Here is a 6,784-nt window from a genome sequence, read left to right as displayed (position 1 = left end):
GGGCCCTGAAGCTGACGGAAAGTTTGTCTCTGGGACCTGGCAGATCCAGCACTCTCGAAACGCTCAGATGTACATACGCACCTGGTCTGCTCACACAGACACACACAGAGTCCAGTACACAATCCCAAAACTTGACCAACTAGTCCGGGTTTCTTCCTATCCTGATAGTGATATAGTGTTTAAAGACATAGTTTAGTGGTGGACTTGGCAGTGCTGGGTTAATGGTTGGACTCGATGATCATAGAGGTCTTTGATGTTGGTGTCCCATCACAACACAAAGAACCAACCTCACATCAATCCTTATACATCATACTGGCACACTTCTGCTGCAGAGACCTGTATCCTGTCTGTATGTGGGCATTTGATCTACATCACACTCGAGGAGAGACATTCCAATAAATGCATGTGAACAGAAAATCTTGGAACTGGAATGGAGAGGAAACTACGATACAGGAAAAGGCAGCAACCATTAATACTGAACCAAACTGAATGTAGACTGTCATGAATTGCCTTTTGCTTTTAAAAGCCACAAGAGAAGCAAACTCTAGTATTAAATCATTAACATCCCTGTCCTCAGTTTCCTTCCTGTATTAGCAATTTTTTCAGTACACAAAAGTAAGCCTACTTCTGGACCAGTGAGAAATTCATCATTCAGAAGACCATGCTCTATTATCTAGTTAGTTCCACTGTGTGGTTTTTGGATATGCACAGTTTTCTGTTCTCTAGATAGCCAACTTGGCAGTTACCCTCATCTATTCTAGAAAAACAAAGAACTCAGTCTTTCAAGACACATTTCAAGACAACTATTTCAGAAGAGTTGCAGAAATCAGCGTAGATGCATCTTAAGTTGTAAGAATGCCTCTGAGTTTTGGTGTGGAGCTTTTAAATTCCATCCCACAGTAAGTAAATATGACAAACAGCATTATGTTCTAGACTTTAAAGCTGTGGCAAGTAAATCATCACCAAATTAACAGAAATAAGGAGAATCTTAATGAGCGGACCATTTTTGGCTTTGAAACCTGTAAGAAGTGTGATCAAAAAGGTTGCAGGAGGAAATATCTACAACTGTTATCAAGAAGCTAACAGTGAGCATCAGAATCTGGACAAGTCATATCTTCCAAATGCATTAATAAAGATTCACTTTCAGAAAAAAAAGCTCATTATCCATGCTTCCGGCTGCAGAACTTTTTTTGTGTAATGATGAGCAGCCCAGCCCCACACAGCCACTCCTTCACTCCCCCAAATTGAGATGGGGAGAGAATTGGAAGGGTAAAAGTTAGAAAACTCATGTGTTGAGATAAAGACAGTTTGATAGGTGAAGCAAAAGCCGCATGCACATGCAAAGAAAAACAAGGAATTTATTGCTGCTTTCCATGGGCAGGTAGGTGTTCTGCCACCTCCAGCAAAGCCAGGCTCCATGATTTGTAACTGTGACTTGTGAAGGCAAAGGTTATCACTCAAAACGTCCTTGCCTTCCTCCTTCTTCTCCCAGCTTTATATGCTAAGCATGACACCATGTGGTGTGGGATATCCCTTGGATCATTTGGAATCAGCTGTCCCAGCTGTGTCCCCTTCCAACTTGTTGTGCACCCTTAGCCTGCTCTCTGGGTGGGACAGTGTGAGAAGCACAAAACACCCTAACATTGCACAAGCCTTGCTCAGCATTAGATGAAACATCCTTGTTTTATCCACACTATTTTGGTCACAAATTCAAAACACAGCACCATATAAGCTGTGTTTAAATAAATGCGAGAAATATTTCAGTGGCATTTAAAAATAACATCACTAACATGATGTTCACTATCTTCAACGTACATATTTTTTTCAGACAAGCAAATGCCAATACCAACCCATATTGTTGTATCCATCATATATTAACAGTAAATACATCAACAGTTCACAAGTTAAAATCACAATACATTGACAACAAAACATATCCAGCTCTAATATATATGTTTATCCTATTGCAAAGGATTTTTTTGTTTGGTTTTTTTTTTATGGAATCCATTTGGGTGCGGTTAGAAAATTACGGGAACGAAAAGTATTAAGGACAGGATTTTTTAAATTGATGTGTAGCAGATATAATTAGGGACTTAGATGGTCCATGATATGGAACTTATAGATGCTATGTAGGCTTGGGCAACCCTGTGGTCACAGTATTTTTTGTAGTTTGAGGTTTCAGTTATATTTCAAGAGACATTTACTGGTGTCTAGATTGACAGCTGCTGTACATCAGTATAATTTCTCTGATGGCAATCAAGGGATGCTAGGTCGTCTGGTAGATGTTGAAGCATATTGTTGGAAAATGTCTTTACAAATTGGTTAAAGTTTTTACACAGTGGATAGGGACAGGTAGAGCAAATAAATGGTAAAGACAATCATCCATGTCACTGATATTTGCCATTTCAGCTGTGGTACCTGCTGCTTACATAGTGTTTACAAAGTAGAAGAAAAATATTTCAAAGGAACAAAGCAGACCAGGTAGAAATACTTGAACTGTAGAGAGCACCAAGTAAGTTTCTGATGCAGCCATTTCTGAAAGTTACCCTGAAGTTAAAAGGCTGATCACATGAACAAGAATCTGTTTGTTATAGGAAGGTGATGGCGGCAAAATAATTACATGCATTTTGACAGGACTAGGAGGCAGTTAAGTGTAAGTCAAGCATGACAGTTTGAGAAAGGTTATTATTAGAGAGAGCTGTCTTTCTTATTTTCACTGTCCTTCACTAACTGTGAAATGCCTTGACTCTGGATTGGCACTGTTTGAGGGAAACTGCCATCACTATAACCGTCCTGTCCTTGCAGTTAATTAGCTCACAGCTTAAGTTACCTTCTGCCTTCAGTAAAAGCCAACATCAAAGCAGAGTTTTGGCAACCTGTTTTAGCATGACTGCTCTCTCAGAAATTAAGTTTTGGTTTTTCTGGGAACCAGTTATCTGTTCACTGCAGCTGCAGCGCCAGTATATTGCTGCCCTTTGCAAGGGCTCTTCTCTATACCCTCCTTCAGGCAACTTATCTCCTCCTTGCCTTTAGGTTTTCCTGTTTGGGGTTGTTTTTCCTCAATTAGATATTCTTAATGTCTTTAAGCTGAAAGAGGGTAGATTTAGATTGGGTATTAGGAAGAAATTCTTTACTGCAAGTGTGATGATGCACTGGAACAGGTAGCCCAGAGAAGTTGTTGATGTTCCATCACTGAAAGTGTTCAAGGCACAACAACCCTATACAGCACTACAGACATGGGGAAGAGGGGCTGGAAAGCTATCCAGTGGAAAAGGGCCTGGGGGTGTTGGTTGTCAGCCGGCTAAACATGAGCCAGCAGTGTGCCAAGGTGGCCAATGGCACTGTATCAAAAATAACGTGGCCAACAGGACTGGAGTAATGATTTTCCCTCTGTACTTAGCACTGCTGAGGCCACATCTCAAGTGCTGTGTCCAGTTCTGGATCTCTCACTTCAAGAAAGACACTGAGGTACTGGAGTGTGTCAAAGGGCATAAAGCTGATGAAGGGTCTAGAGAGTAAGTCGTATGAGAAAGCTGGTGTTGTTTAAGTCAGAGAAAAGGAGGCTCAGGGGAGACTTTATCACTCTGTACATTTACCTGAAAGGAGGTTGTAGCAAGGTGGAGGTTGGCTGCTTCTCCAAGGCAACTAGTGAGAGGACAAGATGAAATGGCCTCAAGCTGTGACCGGGGAGGTTCAGGTTGGACATCACAAGGAATTTCTCTGCTGAAAGGGTGGTTAAGCATTGGAATAGGCTCCCCATCAAAGTGGTGGAGTTACCATCTCTGGAAGTATTCAAGAAATTATTGGATGTGGCACTTAGTGCTATGGTTTAGTTGGCATGGTGGTGTTTGGTCAAAGGTTGGATGATCTCTATGATCTTAGAGGTCTTCAACCTTAATGAATTCTATGATTCTAAGGACAACTTGTATGGGACTCTGAGTAAAGTGGTCTAGTGAAAGGTGTTCCTGCCCATGGTAGGGGGGTTGGAACTAGATGATCTTTAAGGTCCCTTCCAACCCAACTCATTCTGTTATTCTATGATTCTTCTTGCCCAAGCTTCTGTTTCCTGGTTTGTCAAAGTGTGCTGTTTAATCCCATGGTCCTTGCTGAAAGAATAGCTGCATGTGGAATTAAACTTCCAGCCTTCTCTCCTCCCCTATTAATTCTATCCAGTGCCATCCAACTCACATCAATGAGTTGAGTTTCTCTCTCAGTTTCTCTTTTGTCAAGCAGCCTCATGCAGGAAGGAGGGAGAGGACTGAGATTCTGTTTATTAAACAAGGCAGATTTTTTAAAGTTAAAACTGATTTTTTTAAAATTTGCTATGCAGCAACAAAGAGAGGAATAGACCATCACAGTCCTGCTGATGAGTATACCTGATGGTCAGGTTGACCTTCCTGACAGTTATCTCCTAATGAGTGGAAACATGGAGCCCAGAAGACTGAAATCCCATAAGTGGTACACATGTGAAAAAGCAGCAGTTTTTACATTCCTTCTGTTGGAGCTGGTAATAAATTAACTCGCACTTTTACCACTGGGTAGCAAATTGGGAATAAATTTCTCCAGATGAATTAGGACCTTGTTTAACTTCCAGCAGAAAAATGAGGAGTTCTAGAAAAAGTTGATGGACTGCATTCAACTTTATGATGCAGAAAAACAAACTGTTAACTTACAGAAATAATACCAATGTGCTGTTGTGACTTGTTCACTACTTGTCTTCAGGCACTGAGTGTTTATATTGGGAGAGTATGCTAACTCTACTGCCAGTGCCAGTGTTTCCTTTATTTACTTTTGATATTTTGCGTGTTTGAACTATGATGCCTGACAAGTTATATCACAAACTAATTAGAGTAAATGATAATTAACAAGAAATGGAGAAAAAATGATGGTCAGCAGTGTGTGAGGGAAAGCAATGATAGGCCAAGGCTCAATGAGGTATGCAGAAAACAGGCAACAGAGAAGGCAGGGAGTTAGATGGTGTAAGGGGTCTTCCACAGCCTTGGTGGGCCCTCAGCTGCCATCAGCAAAACACAAGTGTTTCTTGTGCCAGTGCAAACAAAGATGTCACATGACTGTCCATGCTTCCAGTGCCTTTGGGCATGTCTGGTGGGTGGCTGGAGCCCACTAGCTGTGTCTGCATGGCAGCTCCAGACGGGGATTGTGTAGCTGTGTTAGCTTGATCCCATGTCTGCCTTTTGCAGAGTTTGTTTACTTGAGCACAGCGCTGCGCTAACACTTCTGCCCATCACGTACCTCCGGATTGACTTGTATCCGGAGACTTTTGAGCACAGGACAGACAAGTGTTGTATACACTGCCGCAGCTACACAGGGCTCTTTGATTTCCCTCAAACCAGTGTAGCCCATTTGTACCTGGTTTAACTGAGGAGTGACTTGGATGAAAACCTGTGGGGCAAGTTCATTTCTCTTGTTACCTTGAGAGATGCAGTGTTGCTTTACCTTTGTGTTGTAAATGACAAAGCAAAAGGACAGTAAATGGTGTAGCCTCTTAAAGTATCAATAGATGAAGGTATAAAGAGGTACTGTGATTAAAAGGATGAATGAAGGAATCTGCTGCAATCTATAATGACAGATACCACTAGAAGAAGTATGTTTAGTTTCCTCTGACTGTACATTGTTATATCTTTTTTCCTCTCATTTTATTTCTAGTCTCCCAGTGAAATGTTGTGAAGAGGAAGTTTTTCTTTCAACTGCATAGCATACTTCTATCAGACTGTTAAAAACCTGGGAGTAATAACATGGAAACAGTTGACAGGCGTTTTCTATGCCACTTCCAAATCTATGAAATGAAGTATAACAGAGCCAGATTATCTTCTTTATGTTGTCAGCTAAAGAATTAAACAAGGAAAGAAAATTTTTTCTTTCTTAAAAAAAAAAAAAACCTAGCTGAAATAAAAGAAGTGATAAGAACTTTACTTCATTTGCTTTCCTTCCTTAGCCAAGAGGTCAACTTTATTGAAGTATTAAAAAAAAAAAAGAAGAAAGAATGCAAGAAGCATCTGTAGCAGTGGGCAGTAAACATTCTCCACATAAGTGTCCTTCACTTTGCTGGGGTGACTGTGGTTTGCACTATATTATTTGACATTGAAAATTATGAAAAGTTCCTCCACTTCCTCAGTTTTAACCTTTTCAGCCAGCATTGTTCAGTTTATATAGAAGAACAACATTTCAAGTTGAAGAACAAATTCTGCCCTTCTAATAATGCTGCGAAACTGTGTTCAGCTGTGCAAGTCCCTTCTACTGCTGCAACTTAGACCCAAGTACTTGGCTCTACAGTGGGCTTCCCTTTAAACACCAACACTTGCTGACAATTTTCTTGATGCACACTTGAAACACACTACAATCTGCAGTCACTTCTTGTTACCTCGCTTAGAAGCACATATGACTCTTTGGTCAATGAACTTAGCCTCCTAATAACACAGGCTATCATGATGTACAATCTTTTCCAGAAACTTAATGAGGTCCTTCGGAACAATAATCAGAGATATTCCCCTCTTTCATCGGACAGCTATTCCAGCATATAAAGTTAGAAACCATTTTCCAGCTCCCATTTTTTATCCATCCCTACTTTTGGAAACACTCCCTTGATTTAAACAAGTGTTTCTCCTACCCCTTTTAGTATTCTCACACTGAGTATATCTGTGTCAAAAACTAACAGAGAAACACTTCAGAGTTGTTGGATTTTACTTAGTTGAAAGGCAAGCCTTAAATCCTGAACTGGATGCCCAGGTGAATTGACACAATGTATTTTAGGACTAAGAAATAG

The sequence above is a fragment of the Manacus vitellinus genome, unplaced genomic scaffold (genome assembly GCF_001715985.3).
Source record: "Manacus vitellinus isolate BGI_N305 unplaced genomic scaffold, ASM171598v3 scaffold_7_pilon, whole genome shotgun sequence".
In the NCBI taxonomy this organism is placed as follows: domain Eukaryota; kingdom Metazoa; phylum Chordata; class Aves; order Passeriformes; family Pipridae; genus Manacus; species Manacus vitellinus.
Note: the sequence above shows the minus strand (reverse complement) of the source record.